The following is an 18,369-nucleotide window of genomic DNA, read 5'->3' as shown; positions in this document are numbered from 1 at the left end:
GCAGCGCTGGATGTTGCTCCCGGCTGAAAACCACGCCGGAGTTCAGGTGAGCGCGCGGGGGAGGGGGGGGCCGCGGGAGGGAGCGCGGGCTGGCTGGCAGGGGATCGCGGCCTGCTAGATGGCGCTGGGAGGCATGGCCGCAGGGCTGGGAGCAGGCACCGGCTGGAGGACACGCCGGAGCGGAGGTGAGCGCGGAGGTGAGCGCGGGGGGGGGCATCCGCGGGAGGGAGCGCGGGCTGGCTGGCAGGGGATCGCGGCCTGCTGGATGACGCTGGGAGGCATGGCCGCAGGGCTGGGAGCGGGCACCGGCTGGGGGACCCGCCGGAGCGGAGGTAAGCGCGGGGGGGGGGGGCCGCGGGAGGGAGCGCGGGCTGGCTGGCAGGGGATCGCGGCCTGCTGGATGGCGCTGGGAGGCATGGCCGCAGGGCTGGGAGCGGGCACCGGCTGGGGGACCCGCCGGAGCGGAGGTGAGCGCGGGGGGGGGTGATCAGGGGAGGTGCGGACTGGCTGGCAGGGGATCGCGGCCTGCTTGGGGAGCGCAGGGAGGCATAGGCCGCAGCGCTGGCACCGGCTGGGTGATTCGCAGAAGCGGTGGGGAGTGGAGGCGGTGACAGGCAGGGGGACGCGGCCTGCTGGGTGAACACAGGGTGGGTGCGGGGCGCAGCGCTTGGATGCCGGGTGGGGAGCGCGCAGGAGGCAAACACTTACCCTTTAAGGCCTCCTTCCGATCCGTCCCCCCGACGATCCGCTGCACTGGCTGCAGCATGGGTCCCACGTGGTCTGGGCGACGCCATCTTTTTCTGGCCCGGGCCGCGCTACCTGCTTGGTGCAGGCGATCCAGGGCTCAAACTGACAGGAGGCCTGATCATCCGGATGGACCTTCCTCTATTTTCTGCCAGCTGCTCCTCAGGAACTGCACTGGAGACGCTGCACACGTGGAGGAGGTGAGGAGCACTGGGTGGGTGGTGGTGGCAGGGTGGCGGGCCGCCGGGCAGGGGGTGGTGGCTGTACCCTCCAGGGTGGAAGCCACTGCAGAAGGATTCGGTCCTAGGAGATGGGTGTCCCCTTCAGGGACGTCCGCTTCTTGAACCGACCCCGCAGCAGGGCGCTGCAGGAGGGTATCCAGCCAGGCTGAACCATCCAGGGCCACTTGCCAGAGTACTAGATCTTCTAGGGAAGCCATGCTGGGTATTTGCAGAGGTGTCTCTGACTTCTCGCCTCTTTGGTCCAGGGGGCAGAAGGAAAGAGGCCCCCCCCACGTGCTCTCGGACTTTATAAAACCACCGGGCGGGTCCTTACCCGCCCCCAAACACCGCCTCCTGTGACCTCACACGGGAGGAGTAAAGGGGCAAGCCCCACCAGCCTACCAGAAGGCTTGAAACCACCCCCTACAGTCCTCAGCCCCTTCGCTATTTGCTTTGGGGCTTGTTATACCAGAGATACAGAGACTGGAAGAGTCACAGAGAGACATCAGCATGTTGTACCAGAGATACAGAGACTGGAAGAGTCACAGAGACATCAGCAGGTTGTACCAGAGATACAGAGACTGGAAGAGTCATATGGAGCCTACTGTGGGACGTTAATGGCAGCCATAGTAGATGGCATTAAACTGTATAGATACAATGTAACATCCTAGTTAATATCCAGTTATAGTAGCAGCGTCCTCCAGGCCGTCACTTGGATTTCTCAGTACAGGCTTCATGTCCAGGAAATTGGAAGCATCTGGTCCACATTTGTGACGAGGATCTGCCCGACCCGATACAGCACTGGACCAGACTTCTGTTCTAAGAGTGATGGAAACTAACACAATCCACATGTAGATGATTCAGGGGATAACACGTGAGGTCCCCAATGATTAATGCCTCATTAGTAGAGCCAAGAAATGACCCCTGGGGTGGTGGGGAGCTTCATACAGCTCTGGAGTGTAATACAAGGTGTAACTCATGACCAGCAGAATAGTGAGTGCAGCTCTGGGGTATAATACAGTATGTAACTCAGGATCAGTACAGGATAAGTAATGTCATGTATGTACACAGTGACTGCACCAGCAGCAGAATAGTGAGTGCAGCTCTGGGGTATAATACAGGATGTAACTCAGGATCAGTACAGGATAAGTAATGTCATGTATGTACACAGTGTCTGCACCAGCAACAGAATAGTGAGTGCAGCTCTGGAGTATAATACAGGATGTAACTCAGGATCAGTACAGGATAAGTAATGTCATGTATGTACACAGTGACTGCACCAGCAGCAGAATAGTGAGTGCAGCTCTGGGGTATAATACAGGATGTAACTCAGGATCAGTACAGGATAAGTAATGTCATGTATGTACACAGTGACTGCACCAGCAGCAGAATAGTGAGTGCAGCTCTGGGGTATAATACAGGATGTAACTCAGGATCAGTACAGGATAAGTAATGTCATGTATGTACACAGTGACAGCATCAGCAGCAGAATAGTGAGTGCAGCTCTGGAGTATAATACAGGATGTAACTCAGGATCAGTACAGGATAAGTAATGTCATGTATGTACACAGTGACTGTACCAGCAGCAGAATAGTGAGTGCTGCTCTGGGGTATAATACAGGATGTAACTCAGGATGAGTACAGGATAAGTAATGTCATGTATGTACACAGTGACTGCACCAGCAGAATAGTGAGTGCAGCTCTGGAGTATAATACAGGATGTAACTCAGGATCAGTACAGGATAAGTAATGTCATGTATGTACACAGTGACTGTACCAGCAGCAGAATAGTGAGTGCTGCTCTGGGGTATAATACAGGATGTAACTCAGGATGAGTACAGGATAAGTAATGTCATGTATGTACACAGTGACTGCACCAGCAGAATAGTGAGTGCAGCTCTGGAGTATAATACAGGATGTAACTCAGGATCAGTACAGGATAAGTAATGTCATGTATGTACACAGTGACTGCACCAGCAGCAGATAGTGAGTGCATCTCTGGTGTGCCTCGTTAGCTCGTTAGCTGTCTGTTGCTGTGAGAGGCTGTGTGCTGCTGCTGCTCCTGAGCTCCAGGGAAAACCACCTCCACCTGGGGCCTGCTCTCTCCTCTCCCAGGGAGGGAGTGGGTTTTCAGGCATGAGCCAGGGCAGCAAGTCCCAGGCTCCTGCTTCCCGGTCTAGGCCGGCGGGGGGCAGGGGTAGCCAGGAACCGGCCAGCGCTGCGGAAGCCTTGGGGGTAAGAAGATCTGCAAGGAACAGCAGCAATGCTGCTCCAAGTACCCCCAGGCCAGCTAAGGCATCAAAAAGCTCCAAAACCCCAGGAAAGCTGGATACCTCGGGAAAGCTGGGTACCAAGGAAAAGCTGGATACTGCGGGAAAGCTGAGTGCTCAGGGAGGTGAGGCTGACCTCAGTGAAGAGGGCTGGGGAATGCTGAGGACCCGGGAGTCTATTTCCACCTATGCCTCCCGGGCTCTGGGCCACCTCTCTGAGTACGAAGAAGCCAGCAAGACGGTGAGGAGACTGCGGGAGGAGCTCAGGTGTGCCCATGCCAGGGCAAGCTCTGCCCAGAAGAGGAGGAAGGAGCAGATTCTGGCAGAGATATCCAGGCTCCAGACTGACATCCAGGCCTTGGAGGAGAGGAAAGCTTACCTGCTGGAGAGGAGCGGTCCGTTTAAAGAAAAAATTCTTAATGATGAGCGGTTCCGGGAGATGGAGGAGGAGAAGCAGAGGCGGCTGATGGGGCTTCAGCCTGAGAGTCAGACGGAGGAGGAAAGCCCGGTGCCGTACAGTGGGCCCCCTGCAGGACAAGCGGCTATGTCATCTGGCTGCGGTTCTGCCGGCCCGGGTGAGGATAGTGACAGCCACCAGGGAGGGGCGCTGATGGAGGAGATCCGACGGCTCGAGTCCCCTGTGCACCTCCAGGACTTTACTTTTGGAGACGATCTGCCGGAGGATGCACCGGGGGGCAGCAAACCACGAAAGAAGAAGACCAAATCCGTGGAAGTGGTGAGTCTAGTCTACAGCCCCCTCCCCGTAAAACCCAAGTCGGCCGCAGGGTCAGCTCACTGTGCGAGCCCCGTTACCCAGCCCAGCACGGGTCCTGCAGTGGACTCAGTGCCAGGGAGCGGGGAGATTACAGGTGTGACATCTGATGTGGCGATGGGCTCCGTCTCTGTTTGTGGTAACAGTGGGGGAGCAGGGGAGGCATCGGCCGCAAGGCCGGACAGTAAGGGCGGCTCGGCAGTGGCGATACCATCCAAATCCAGTGCTGTGGTGCGTCCCCCGGTGGGAGGGGGGGATAGCCCGGCACTGGTGGCAGCTTCCGGTGCCTCGGCGCCTCTTCATTCTGTTGCCGCTGATCACTTGGTTATGGGGTGGCGGCAGCGTGGAGGGGTCGCTGAGGCTGAGGGCTCCGAACCTCCCAAACCTAAACCTAAAGTCCTGTTTTGTGTCGGTGTTGGAGATAGTCTGCAGACGAGTGCTGAGGAAGGTGGGGATCAGCGGCGCCTCACACCGGCCAAAGATCAGCGGCGACTCTTACCTTCCCCTAAGAAAAGTAAAATAACATCTGCTACCGATGATGCGGAGGGCACAAGTGTGACACAAGTCGGGGTCCCCTCTGGGCGATGCTCTGCGAGGAGACCCCCGTCCCTTGTGCCTGAAGATGCGGAGGTGGTCATGTCCCCTAATGTTGTTGCTGGTCCAGCCAGTGTGAGTGGAGTCAGTGATGTTGTGGTGGATAATGTGAATGGTGTGAGTGGTGGAGAATCTTTTCCAGCTTTGGGGGTGGGTGATGGAGTGACTGGTGGTGTGAGTGGCGTGGCTGAGTGTAACATGCTGGTGGGTAGTGTTAATGTGGTGGGTGCAGGGGTTGGTCCGGTTGCTCCCCCAGTGGCGGCCCCTATTAAGAGCTATGCCAGTGTCGCTGCTGGGGGAAGTAGGGTTCCATCATCCTCGTCTCTGGGCTCTGGGGACGGCTTTTTGCAACGGCGCTTCCTGCAGGCCTTACAGAAGGGTGAAAGGACGATCAATGTAGCGGGGCAGGAGGTTGATTTGTCGTTTTGGATAGAGAGGCACGGCCTGTCTGCCTTCCGAGAGCAAAGAGGCAGGGAGACACCATGGTCGCTCCCGACAACCGGGCCGGGTGCTAACCGTAGGAATGTGGTCCGTCTTCGGTGGCGTGGCAGTGATGTGTGTCCCCCTCGGGCACGGGTAGTTGAGCTGCTGCTGAAGATGGACTTCAAGGCGGCTGACATCTTTGCCTTGATCCATCCCTATGGTACATCTGAGTTTGATGTCAGCTTTGTTCGGCCGGAGGGGCTTGAGCTCTTCTGGTCCAACTATGAGCTGAGATACAACGAGCCCGAGTGGCGGGACTTTGCTGTGCAAGCAGTGTCCCGCCAGAGCGAGGTCAAGAAAGTGACCGTTCTTACCCGTAACGAATCATTATCTTGCTTTGACATCATGACCTGGATGAATCGTTATGGAGAGGTACTGGGAGTACCCGAGAAAAATCGAGACGAGTTTGGTATCTGGTCAGGGGCCTGGACCTTCATGGTAAAGTTGAGGCGTTCAGGTAACTCAGTCGCCCACATCCCTTCAGCAGCCTTCCTGGGGAGGGATCGGATCCTGATCTTCTACCGGGGGCAGCCTAAGCTGTGTCACAGGTGCGGTGACCCCACACATTTCAGCGCAAACTGCACCGTGCAGAAGTGTGCGTTGTGTGGGGGTGTCGGCCATCTCGCTGCATCCTGTACGGGACAGATTAGGTGTAACCTGTGTGGTGATCTCGGTCACCCGTACAGTCGTTGTCCTCTTTCCTTCGCTAATGCGGGCTCAACCTCAGCGGATGAAAGCCATGAGGCTGAATCTGCTGGGGAGGGGACTAGCAGAGGTGGAGGAATGGAGGGGCCAGGGAAGAAAGACAGGAAAAAGACGCCTGCCCAGCTAAGGCGTCTAGAGAAGCGTCAACAGGAGAGAGAGCGGGGGGAGTCTCGGGCTGCTGGGACAACCTCTGGCGCTGTCCTGGAGACCACACCTGTCGCTGAGGCCCCAGGGGATGATGTACTGGATGAGGAGGTCAGGAGGATCGAGAGAGAGGAGGGTGCCACGTCCTCAGACTCCTCCCATTATGAGAGTATGGACGAGGATAATAGGGCGTGGCTAGAGGAAAAGCGTAAGCGTGGCGCCAAAAAGAAGAAAAAGGGTAAAAAGAAGGGAGGTGTAAGATCTTCTCCCTCCCTGACTAAGTTACCCAAGGAAGGTGCAACCGACCCCCCGCTGGTCGAACTTTCAAATCGATTCCTGGCCCTGGATGGAGCCTCTCCTGCCGATGGCGGGGCTGAGGGTGAAGGGCCAGAGGTGGCGGAGCCTGCAGGGGGTGCCGAGTCTCCCCCTGGGGAGTCAGGGTCCTCAGGAGGGGAGACTGGCCCAGAGTCTGGAGACGAGGATGAGGGGGCAGGTCCTGGATCTGCCCCTGAAGCATCAGAGGTGCGGGAGATGGACACCACAATATGTCTAAAAAGGGGGTGTTCATTTCCCGAGGGTGGTGGTAAGATGGGTAAAAAGAAAGCCGTCTAACTCAATCACTCATGATGGCGGCACCCACTCCGTTGACGCTGGCGTCCATTAATGTCGCCAGCATTAAGTCTGATGCGGCTAGATTTGCGGCCTTTGATTTTCTTGGCCATGTTGAAGCCGACATTTTATTTTTGCAGGAGACCAGGCTGCCAGATTTGGCGGCCGTGTTTAAAGCTAAGAGGGAATGGAGACACGGGCCTTCCTATTGGTCTCTTGCGGCCGAGCCGTATAGCGGAGTGGCGGTACTTTTTACCGCACCGGTAGAATGCCGACGAGTTATTGAGTTAGAAATGGGGAGGTGCCTGATCCTGGATGTCCTCATGAAGGGACAAGAACTTCGCCTAATTAACATCTATGGTCCCCAGTCCAAGTGGGACAGGAAGTGTCTCTTTATGAGGATCAAGCCCTACCTTTTTACAAGTCGGCAGGTGGTCTTTGGAGGGGACTTCAATGCTGTCACGAGGTCCCAGGATAGGGGAGGTTCCAGAGACAAGCTGACTTATGATAGCGTCGCTCTTAATAGCATAGCTAGTGAGGCTCGCCTGGTGGATGTCCACATCCGGCACACCCCAGGCCACGCGGGGTTCACCTATTATAGGGGTAGCTGCAGGTCTAGAATAGACAGGTTTTATTTAAAGGAGGAAGCCATTTCTTCAGCAGTGTCCGTTGTTGAGGTGGAGTTCTCCGACCACTGTTTAATTTTGTTTTCTCTGAATGTTACAGAGACCCCCCGGATGGGAAGAGGCTACTGGAAGCTCAATTCGTCTCTCCTGGAAGAAGCGGAGATAAGACAATCCTTTGAGGACTTTCTTCAGAGCCAGGTACCATTGCTGGGCCTTTGTAGCAGTAAGTCAGAGTGGTGGGAGATGCTCAAGAAAAGGGTGGCGAGATTCTTCCGCCAGCTCTCGAGCCTCAGGAGCCTGGACAGGTACCGCCTGTATCAGGGCCTGAGGAGGAAACTCGAGCATCTCGTCTCGACTGGAGGTAGTCGTGAGGACATCTCCAGAGTGAAATCCTTGCTGAAGAGGTGTCAGTACGATAGACACGCATCTTTGGTTTTTGAGAGGGATTACGGGAAATACCGCTCGCCCGACCCTTACAGAAACTGCAAGATGTCAGTGAATGGTAAAGTTGTCACAGGACTGGTTGACAGTACGGGATCCCTGAAAAGGTCCAGATCAGGGATCCTGGAGGTCGTCAGATCCTTCTACTCGCAACTCTTGGGCAGGAAGGATCTAGATCGGGATGTGATGTCGGGTTTCCTGGCTGAAACTGTCCCTGAGCCAGGAGTAGACCCCTCTCTTGATGTTTTGACAGAGATGATCAGGGAAGAGGAAGTCAGCCGGGCGATTGAAGGGCTCGCCCTCAAGAAATCGCCAGGTCCGGATGGCTTAACATCCGAGTTTTATAAGACCTTTAAGGACGCCTTGGTTCCCCTCTTGACTGAGGTATTCAATGAGTGTCTTTCCTCGGGCGCTCTGCCGAAGTCAATGAGGAGGTCTGCCCTGATCATCCTGTCAAAGGGTAAGGACCGATCTCGTATTGAGAACTGGCGTCCCATAGCGCTTCTCAATACGGACAGAAAGGTTTTGGCAAAGGTGCTGTTTAATCGGCTGGTGCAGTTTGCGCCCCGGCTCCTTTCGGGGACCCAGCACTGCTCTGTTCCAGGCCGCAGTACATTCAGTGCTGTGCTTTGTGTTCGGGAGGCAGTGGAGCAGGGCAGGGCTGGTAACTGGAAGGGGTACTTGCTGTCCTTGATCAAGCAAAAGCGTTTGATCGGGTTAACCATGAGTACCTCTGGTCTGTCCTTCTGAGGTATGGCCTGCCGGGGGAGTTTGTCAATTGGCTGAAAGTTTTGTACGCAGGGGCAGAGAGTTTCCCGCTTGTGAACGGTTGGATTGGCCGCTCTTTTAAGGTCGGGTCTGGTGTTCGCCAGGGTTGTCCTCTGAGCCCACTTTTATACGTGTTCGCGATTGACCCATTCCTTAGGAGGGTTGATCGTGGGCCGTTGGTGGGAGTCGGGATGGATCGGGCAGCACCGGAAGCCACTCTAAGGGTGGTAGCGTATGCTGATGATGTCACCGTTTTCGTGTCCTCGGGAGGGGAGGCGCAATGGGTGATGTCAGAGGTTGACCGCTACTCAGAGGTTTCTGGGTCCAAGATCAACCGGGATAAGTGTGAGAGTCTCTGGCTGGGAGAGGGGGATCCAGGCTTTGATCTCCCGGACACTCTTCCAGGGCCCCAAGACTCCGCCAAAGTTCTCGGCATCGAATTCGGCCAGGGGGATTACCCCATGCAAAACTGGGACGGTAGGCTTAAGATCGCCGCCCAGAAGGTGGACCAGTGGAAGGGTTGGTCTTTGACCCTCAGAGAAAGGGTTAATCTGATCAAAACTTACCTGCTCCCGTTACTGATTTATCTGGGCAGTGTGTGCATGTTGCCAGAACCCCTCTGGACTCGGGTGTACAGTCTGTTCTTCCAGCTGTTATGGGGGAATAGGCTGAACCTAATCAAGAGGGAGGTTACTTACCGCACGAGGAGACAAGGAGGGTTGTGTATGGTCAACCCTGTGGTGTTCCTAGTCAATACCTTTCTTAAGATCAATATCGGGCTCCTCCGTGGGTATACTCCTGTAGGGGATGGTTTCGGCCTTTCTTCCAGGAATGGGAGACAGGAGGACAAGTGAAGGATCTTCGTACACCGCATGGGCATCTTCCGGCTTACGCTACCCCGGTTCTGAAGGTGATTCGCCGGTGGGGTCTGGGAATGTGGGAGATCAGGACCATGTCGAGGAAAATCCTTGACAAGAGGGTTCTGTTGACCCATTTTCAGAAGCCTCTGGCCCTCAGGGATTGCCCAAGTCGGGATCTGGGGGTGGGTTTGAGTTTATTGAATTCCATCAGGATCCCCTTGAAGTTTTGGGACGTGACTTGGCGCTGCTTCCATGGAAAGCTGTGTGTGAGGGACAATCTGAAGTGTAGGAGCTCTGAGGAAAGGGGTTGCCCCCGGGAGGAGTGCGGTGGCCTGCTGGAGAGCATGGACCACTTCCTGCTTCAGTGCCCCTTTAACACAGAGGTGTACAACCGGGTGGGCGCTTCCATCCATTGGCCCGGGTTGGCCGGTCTCTCCTATGCGGAGTGGGCCTATGGAGCATTCAGAGGCCTGGGTGGCCGGGACCGCTGCACGTTATTCCTAGTCAGTCTAGTGGTCAGGTACCACACGTGGAATGCACGGTGTTTAGTATCGACGCAGCGTAAAATCCTCCCGGTGGATGAGGTGGTTAGGAACATTGTGGGTGACCTGGTGAAGGTGCGCTCTCTGGAGTATGAGGGGCTGGGCACGGGGAGGGCCTCTCTCCTTTGGAGGGGGTTCTCCTTTAGTGTCCCTTAGTCTGTCATCTCCGCTCCTGGTGTCGGGCTGAAGCTGCACTGTAGATTTTTGTTTTGTGTTCTGGGCATGTAGTGATGTTGGGCTTGCAGGCGCCGAACCTGGGCTTTATGTGGTTTTGATTGATGTTGTTTAGACTTTATTTGTATTCTGTTTTCTTTGTTATGTTGTAATTAGTGTATATATTGTATATATTGTATATAGTTGGGTTTGGGACATAGTGTTAGGTTGGGAGGGGGGTGATGGTGGTGGGACTTATGAACTGACCTGGGCACTGGTCTGGACTACTTAACGCAAACTTTGGACGTTAGACCAGTGTCTGGGGGGAAGGGGAGGGTGCGGGCGAGGGATTTAGTTTAGTGTAGTGTTGTGTGTATTCTGTGTTTGTTATTATATATATTTAAAAAAAAAAAAAATGGGTGTGGGGTGGTTTGTTATTAGAGGGTGTGGGGTGGGTTTATGTATATTTATGTATATTTATGGTAATTTATGTTTATTTGTGGGTGTGGCTTGTGTTTGTTATTGGTTTGGTTTAGGATGTAATAATCGGTTGGGTGGGGGTTGTGGTATTTGGTGTTTATTCATTTTGGTGTATTGTAAGTTATTATTTTTGCTAGGTATGAATGGGGCTGGACCAGCAGGTAAGATATTGTATATATTGTATATTATGTTTTGTTTGTATTGTTATGTTTTTTTACTTTTATATAAAATAAAAGATCTACAGGATGTAACTCAGGATCAGTACAGGATAAGTAATGTCATGTATGTACACAGTGACTGCACCAGCAGCAGAATAGTGAGTGCAGCTCTGGGGTATAATACAGGATGTAACTCAGGATCAGTACAGGATAAGTAATGTCATGTATGTACACAGTGACTGCACTAGCAGCAGAATAGTGAGTGCAGCTCTGGGGTATAATACAGGATGTAACTCAGGATCAGTACAGGATAAGTAATGTCATGTATGTACACATTGTTGCTATGCTTGTTCCATGTGCAACATCCCCCAGCTGGCAGGTCTCCAGCAGGTGGTGTTTGCAAGAAATAAGGAGGGAAAGGCTGATGAACTGGTTCTCACTGGAGCAACTCCTGAGTGTCTGTAAGATAAGTCCCTGGGTTATAGATGGGAAGCCCGTGGTGGTAACAACCATATCCAGGGATCTGACGGATGCAACGTCATGTGGTCATGGAGAGGGATCCTCAGGAATAAAGCACCAGCCTGGTAGTAGATGCAGCCTGGTAGTAGATGCAACCTGGTAGTAGATGCAGCCTGGTAGTAGATGCAGCCCGGTAGTAGATGCAGCCTGGTAGTAGATGCAGCCCGCTAGTAGATGCAGCCCGCTAGTAGATGCAGCCCGCTAGTAGATGCAGCCCGGTAGTAGATGCAGCCTGGTAGTAGATGCAACCTGGTAGTAGATGCAGCCTGGTAGTAGATGCAACCTGGTAGTAGATGCAGCCTGGTAGTAGATGCAGCCCGGTAGTAGATGCAGCCCGGTAGTAGATGCAGCCCGGTAGTAGATGCAGCCTGGTAGTAGATGCAGCCCGGTAGTAGATGCAGCCTGGTAGTAGATGTAGGCTGGTAGTAGATGCAGCCTGGTAGTAGATGCAGCCTGGTAGTAGATGCAGCCTGGTAGTAGATGCAGCCTGGTAGTAGATGCAGCCCGGTAGTAGATGCAGCCTGGTAGTAGATGCAGCCTGGTAGTAGATGCAGCCTGGTAGTAGATGCAGCCTGGTAGTAGATGCAGCCTGGTAGTAGATGCAGCCCGGTAGTAGATGCAGCCTGGTAGTAGATGCAGCCTGGTAGTAGATGCAGCCTGGTAGTAGATGCAGCCTGGTAGTAGATGCAGCCTGGTAGTAGATGGTGGGAGAATTTGGAGCTGTGTCCAAACTGTGGAAGCTGCAGCTCTGGATTAGAGTTTCCTGACTCAGTTCCTGGGATTGGGTTCTGCGGCAGCACTGAAGGTGTACTACACACTGACTCTCTCGTCACTCTGTCCATGTGGTCTGGACTGCTGACATGTGATCAGACAAACCTTTTCATTTTTTGCAGGTTTAAGAAACAAAAATTTAACTTAATGAAGATTCGCAAGAAAAAGTCGAGTTCTGAGCTCATGAGTGTGGTAAGACACAAGTCTTGTAGACTCCTCGCTTCTTATTGAATTGTTTGCTGGGCGGATCTCGTTGGGTGTAATCTTGTCATATAATAAGAATGTATATTATTTACCCGGGGAGACACATACGCTACTGGACTTCGAGGGGAAGCTCATGACCTGGGCTTTGGGCAGACACTAACATTTAAGACCTCACAGTAGTCTCTGCATTGTGGCTTCTTATGTCCTGTTTTTTTTTTCTTAAAAAACAGGCTTTTAAAAAAAAGCTAATGAGTTTGAGAGGCTTCATGCTCCGTAGGTGTTAAAGGGGCCCAGAGCCCCTGAGGCTCATTTGCATAACTTTTGAGGCCTTTTTTTCTTAAAGAGAGGGCATTAGAAGTTAAAACAACAGCAGAACCTGCCATGGAGGGCTCACAACAGCAGGTAAGTGTGCTTGGTTTACAATACTTGATCCTGGTGGTAGATAATCTTTAAGCTGTTGATTTACTAGTTTACCAGGAGTAGTTGTACAGCCCTCTCTGTAGTGTATCAGCAGTAGTTGTACAGTCCTCTCTGTAGTGTATCAGTGGTAGTTGTACAGTCCTCTCTGTAGTGTATCAGTGGTAGTTGTACAGTCCTCTCTGTAGTGTATCAGCGGTAGTTGTACAGTCCTCTCTATAGTGTATCAGTGGTAGTTGTACAGTCCTCTCTGTAGTGTATCAGTAGTAGTTGTACAGTCCTCTCTGTAGTGTATCAGTAGTAGTTGTACAGTCCTCTCTGTAGTGTATCAGTGGTAGTTGTACAGTCCTCTCTGTAGTGTATCAGCAGTAGTTGTACAGTCCTCTCTGTAATGTATCAGCAGTAGTTGTACAGTCCTCTCTGTAGTGTATCAGTAGTAGCTGTACAGTCCTCTCTGTAGTGTATCAGCAGTAGATGTACAGTCCTCTCTGTAGTGTATCAGTAGTAGTTGTACACTCCTCTCTGTAGTGTATCAGCAGTAGTTGTACAGTCCTCTCTGTAGTGTATCAGCAGTAGTTGTACAGTCCTCTCTGTAGTGTATCAGCAGTAGTAGTTGTACAGTCCTCTCTGTAGTGTATCAGCAGTAGTTGTACAGTCCTCTCTGTAGTGTATCAGCAGTAGTAGTTGTACAGTCCTCTCTGTAGTGTATCAGCAGTAGATGTACAGTCCTCTCTGTAGTGTATCAGCAGTAATAGTACAGTCCTCTCTGTAGTGTATCAGTGGTAGTTGTACAGTCCTCTCTGTAGTGTATCAGCAGTAGTTGTACAGTCCTCTCTGTAGTGTATCAGTAGTAGTTGTACAGTCCTCTCTGTAGTGTATCTGTAGTTGTACAGTCCTCTCTGTAGTGTATCAGTAGTAGATGTACAGTCCTCTCTGTAGTGTATCAGTAGTAGTTGTACAGTCCTCTCTGTAGAGTATCAGTAGTAGTTGTACAGTCCTCTCTGTAGTGTATCTGTAGTTGTACAGTCCTCTCTGTAGTGTATCAGTAGTAGTTGTACAGTCCTCTCTGTAGTGTATCAGTAGTAGTTGTACAGTCCTCTCTGTAGTGTATCAGCAGTAGTTGTACAGTCCTCTCTGTAGTGTATCAGTAGTAGTTGTACAGTCCTCTCTGTAGTGTATCAGTAGTAGTTGTACAGTCCTCTCTGTAGTGTATCAGCGGTAGTTGTACAGTCCTCTCTGTAGTGTATCAGTAGTAGTTGTACAGTCCTCTCTGTAGTGTATCAGCAGTAGTTGTACAGTCCTCTCTGTAGTGTATCAGTAGTAGTTGTACAGTCCTCTCTGTAGTGTATCAGCAGTAGTTGTACAGTCCTCTCTGTAGTGTATCAGCAGTAGTTGTACAGTCCTCTCTGTAGTGTATCAGTAGTAGTTGTACAGTCCTCTCTGTAGTGTATCAGTAGTAGTTGTACAGTCCTCTCTGTAGTGTATCAGCAGTAGTTGTACAGTCCTCTCTGTAGTGTATCAGCAGTAGTTGTACAGTCCTCTCTGTAGTGTATCAGTAGTAGTTGTACAGTCCTCTCTGTAGTGTAGCAGCAGTAGTTGTACAGTCCTCTCTGTAGTGTATCAGTGGTAGTTGTACAGTCCTCTCTGTAGTGTATCAGCAGTAGTTGTACAGTCCTCTCTGTAGTGTATCAGCAGTAGTTGTACAGTCCTCTCTGTAGTGTATCAGGAGTAGTTGTACAGTCCTCTCTGTAGTGTATCAGGGGTAGTTGTACAGTCCTCTCTGTAGTGTATCAGTAGTAGTTGTACAGTCCTCTCTGTAGTGTATCAGCAGTAGTTGTACAGTCCTCTCTGTAGTGTATCAGTAGTAGTTGTACAGTCCTCTAAGTTAATAGTTGATGGTGTTTCTACTACTTGAAGCACATACGGTGATTTACACCAAGTCATCGGGTTGAAATATTCCTGGATCCAAATGGTTTCACCAGTTCTACGTCGGTGTCTACCGCAAGCCTTGAGACTGCGCTGCTATGACTTCTCCTGGCTCCTCATTTCTATGTGTAGTTTGGCAGGAACCTTCATACCTTTGTAAATCCCAAAACTCTGAAGTGTTCCCTAGAGTCAAGACTGGATCCCGCTGCTGCTGGATGGGTTTCCTCTTAGACAATTTAGGATCAGTGATTTACGACGTTGGATTTCTGTAAGTTTCTGCACAGGTTCTGCCTGAAAACAATGGGAGCGACATTAGTGCCTTTGGCTACGGCATTAGACTCTATCAAGTTACTTCTGCTTACGGGAGAAACTTGTGATGTAGTGAAAATAACCCTTTGCACAGCCATGCGTACAGGACTCTCTCCTCTCACAACACATTGATCCCCTCTGATATCTGGAAGTCTAAGTATAATAAATCCTGCTCCGTGCAATGAGATTTGTGATACACTGGCTCCATGTCCTCCTCCCATTTACATAGACCATTGAGTAGTAGTGGGTCAGTATATAGTCCAGTAAGATTGTGGGAGATTTGTTATCGGGCGATAGCGGAAATTTTATTCTGTCCCCTACAGTCTGGCATCATGGCTTCAACTGGAGCAGAACTACATCTCATGGAGTACAACCTAATTAATTTCCTAGAGATATCTACCATATACAGAGCTGAGCTGCTGTATCTAAACTACCATTGTAGAGGTACCAACCATACATAGAGCTGATAACTGTATCTAAGCTGCCATTGCAGAGGTATCTATCATACATAGACTTAAGCTGTTGTATCTAAGATGCCATTATAGAAAGATCCTCCATTCATAGACCCGAGCCACTGCATCTAAACTTCCATTATAGAAATTTGCATAGACCTGGGCCGCCGTATCTAAGCTGCGGTTATAACCAGGCCATTGCATGTGTTCTTTATAGAAGTATCTACCATACTTTGAGTTGAGCTGCTATACCACCAGTGGCCTAACCGCAGTGTGGGGGCAGCTGGATTCCCAGGGACCCGAGTGGCTGATTCTGTAGTCCGGCCTAACACCAGAATATGTCATGGTGGCTTGGACCACTGGAACAGGCCTCATCCACACACATCAGGGCCGGCAGGGAGAAATAAGATAAGGGGAGGCTGCAATATAGTTAGAGGATCCCCCTGAGTCACAGATCCCATGGAAGATGGTGAAGCCCATGGTGTTAGCGGCAGCCAGGGATCACACTTGGAAACGGGAATCATGAAATAACTCACATCTGTCTCCTTATTGGCAGATGTAGTCCATGCAGCAGCAGGTAACAGGCTGTAAACTCTCCTTCTGCACATGATGGTGGATTGGTTGGCTGTGGTGATGATTCCGTTGTGAAATGAGAATATGGAAGTAGTTCAACCTTGATCCAGTGGTCAGTAGGCTGGAAATAGGAGCCAGTTTGGCTCTGCTGCTGGAGCAGGCTAGGCGCAGGGATGCTTCTCTAGATTGATACCGACCCAGAGCCCCAGACAGACCCTGAATTTATAGACTTTTCTTGTCTGGACAGTTCTGGAATATTCAGAGCCTTACAACCAATCACAAGCCTGGGATTCTGCAGAAAAGTTACATTAATTTCAGACATAACATAAATAGATAGCACATTAACTCCTTAGTGGCAGGCATGATGTAATACCAGTGTAAACACTCCTTTTGGGCAGGAGATGGCAGCAAAGTATTGGTATTGGATCGCTTTAGTATAGAGCAGATGAAACTCAGGGAAAATACAGTCTTAAGGTGAATTACGATGAAAGGTGCTGAATTTAGTGATGACCCATCCTGCGGGACATTACAATAGTAGCATCTACTTTATATAGAATTCAGAGACTATGCTCCACATTTATCAGAACCAGTGCAGTCTGTACTATGTGCAGTGTCCTGTGTAGTCTACAGGGGGCACCAGATTCATGAATAGTAGCGCACGGTCTTCATGAATCTGGCGCTGTTGCTCGGGAAGTCGGCTCCATTATTTTTTTGGTGCACTTTGTTTATGCTGCAGAATTGTGGTGCATGTCAGAAAGCAGTAACAACCCCTTTAGGTGACATTTTTTCTGTTTTGTCGGACAAAGTGCAGCTGCAACACAAAACTGGTGCAGACACTTTAATAAATGTGGGGGCGTATCTAAGCTTGCCTCACAGAGCTTAATGAGATACATACCTGACAAATTGATCTGCTGTATCTAATCTACAATGCATCAGCTGAGCTGCTGTATCTAAGCTGTCATCTTCAAGCCATCTATGACCCTTTGAGATGCTGTACCTAAGCTTCCAAGTTGTCTTGAAGATATTCAGTGTCCAATATATATTGTAAGGTTAGAAGGGGGCAAGACACATGCGTTGGGACTTGTACCCCTATTTCTGTAGGATTGGGGTGGTGATCCTGGCTGGTTGTGCTGCATTGATGGATCATGTGATGCTGCTGAATGGTACAGGTGGCCGTGGCTGGTAGCGAAGGCCATAGCTCCCAACCGTCCCGGATTGGCCGGGACAGTCCCGTGGCCAAGGAGTGATTGGGGGTGTGGCTTAGGGGGATCGCCGCGGCATGCATTTTGTCCCTCCTTCCCTTCCAGAAATGTTGGGAGGTATGCCGGAGGCTCGGGCTATGCCCATCAGTCTTTAGTCCCTGCAACCTCATGTCTGTCCATGTCCCTGATTACATTTCTGATGGTGTCTATTTTATCCCCAGACAGTACACACAGAAGTTGACAAGAAGAATGGTTCCAACCCAAAAGGTGGGTACATGTCCTCTCATGGCTATACATGCTACAGGTGTGATGTATGGGGAATAGCAGGGACTGGTGGAGCAGGGACCATGGAGGACTGTCTGTCCATCCACCGCCATGTGGACTGAAGGCGGTGACCCTGGGAGCACAGAGAGACTGTTTCCCCCCCCCACCAGATGTTACTATGAGGATTAATATTCAGACAGGGGGCAGCAGAGATGTTCTGCCAGATATCGCCTATACGTGATGTGTACAGCACGGGTTCAACAGGGGGCGCTATTTATCTTCATGGACAGAAATTAATTCACATAAAAATCACATAGTTACAGGTATTGCACACATATGCAATGTGATGTGATGTGCTGCAGAAGGATAGGAGAGTGATGTGCTGCAGAATGATGGGAGAGTGATGTGCTGCAGAGGGATGGCAGAGTGATGTGCTGCAGAATTGTGGGAGAGTAATGTGCTGCAGAATGATGGGAGAGTGATGTGCTGCAGAATGATGGGAGAGTGATGTGCTGCAGAAGGATGGGAGAGTGATGTGCTGCAGAGGGATGGCAGAGTGATGTGCTGCAGAGGGATGGCAGAGTGATGTGCTGCAGAGGGATGGCAGAGTGATGTGCTGCAGAATTGTGGGAGAGTGATGTGCTGCAGAATTGTGGGAGAGTGATGTGCTGCAGAATGATGGGAGAGTGATGTGCTGCAGAATTGTGGGAGAGTAATGTGCTGCAAAATGATGGGAGAGTGATGTGCTGCAGAATGATGGGAGAGTGATGTGCTGCAGAATGATGGGAGAGTGATGTGCTGCAGAATGATGGGAGAGTGATGTGCTGCAGAATGATGGGAGAGTGATGTGCTGCAGAATGATGGGAGAGTGATGTGCTGCAGAATGATGGGAGAGTGATGTGCTGCAGAAGGATGGGAGAGCGATGTGCTGCAGAATGATGGGAGAGGGATGTGCTGCAAAACTGGGGGATAGAGGTGCTGTAGAGCTATGAGTGCTTTATGCGCTGCAGAGCAATGATGGAGTTATGTGCTGCTGATCTATAGGGAAGTGATGTGCTGCTGATCTATAGGGAAGTGATGTGCTGCAGATCTATAGGGAAGTAATGTGCTGCAGAACATGTGTATCACTGTCTCTGTGAAGTGCTGTCTCTGTGAAGTGCTG

General features: G+C 51.2%; 1 long non-coding RNA gene across 1 annotated transcript in view; it reads left to right on the top strand.

Moving 5' to 3' along the window:
* The window catches only part of LOC140120737 (uncharacterized), a 53,110-nt gene extending 35,900 nt beyond the window's left edge, over nt 1–17,210 (top strand). Inside the window, exons 3-4 of the long non-coding RNA XR_011853966.1 lie at nt 11,983–12,052; nt 17,165–17,210. This is a non-coding gene — a long non-coding RNA (uncharacterized lncRNA). The remainder of the gene's footprint in view (nt 1–11,982; nt 12,053–17,164) is intronic.
* The last annotated feature ends 1,159 nt before the right edge of the window (nt 17,211–18,369 follow it).

This window comes from Engystomops pustulosus, chromosome 3 (assembly GCF_040894005.1).
Source record: "Engystomops pustulosus chromosome 3, aEngPut4.maternal, whole genome shotgun sequence".
In the NCBI taxonomy this organism is placed as follows: domain Eukaryota; kingdom Metazoa; phylum Chordata; class Amphibia; order Anura; family Leptodactylidae; genus Engystomops; species Engystomops pustulosus.
The sequence above is the reverse complement of the archived record's forward strand: the minus strand, read 5'-3'. Positions and strand labels throughout refer to the sequence as shown.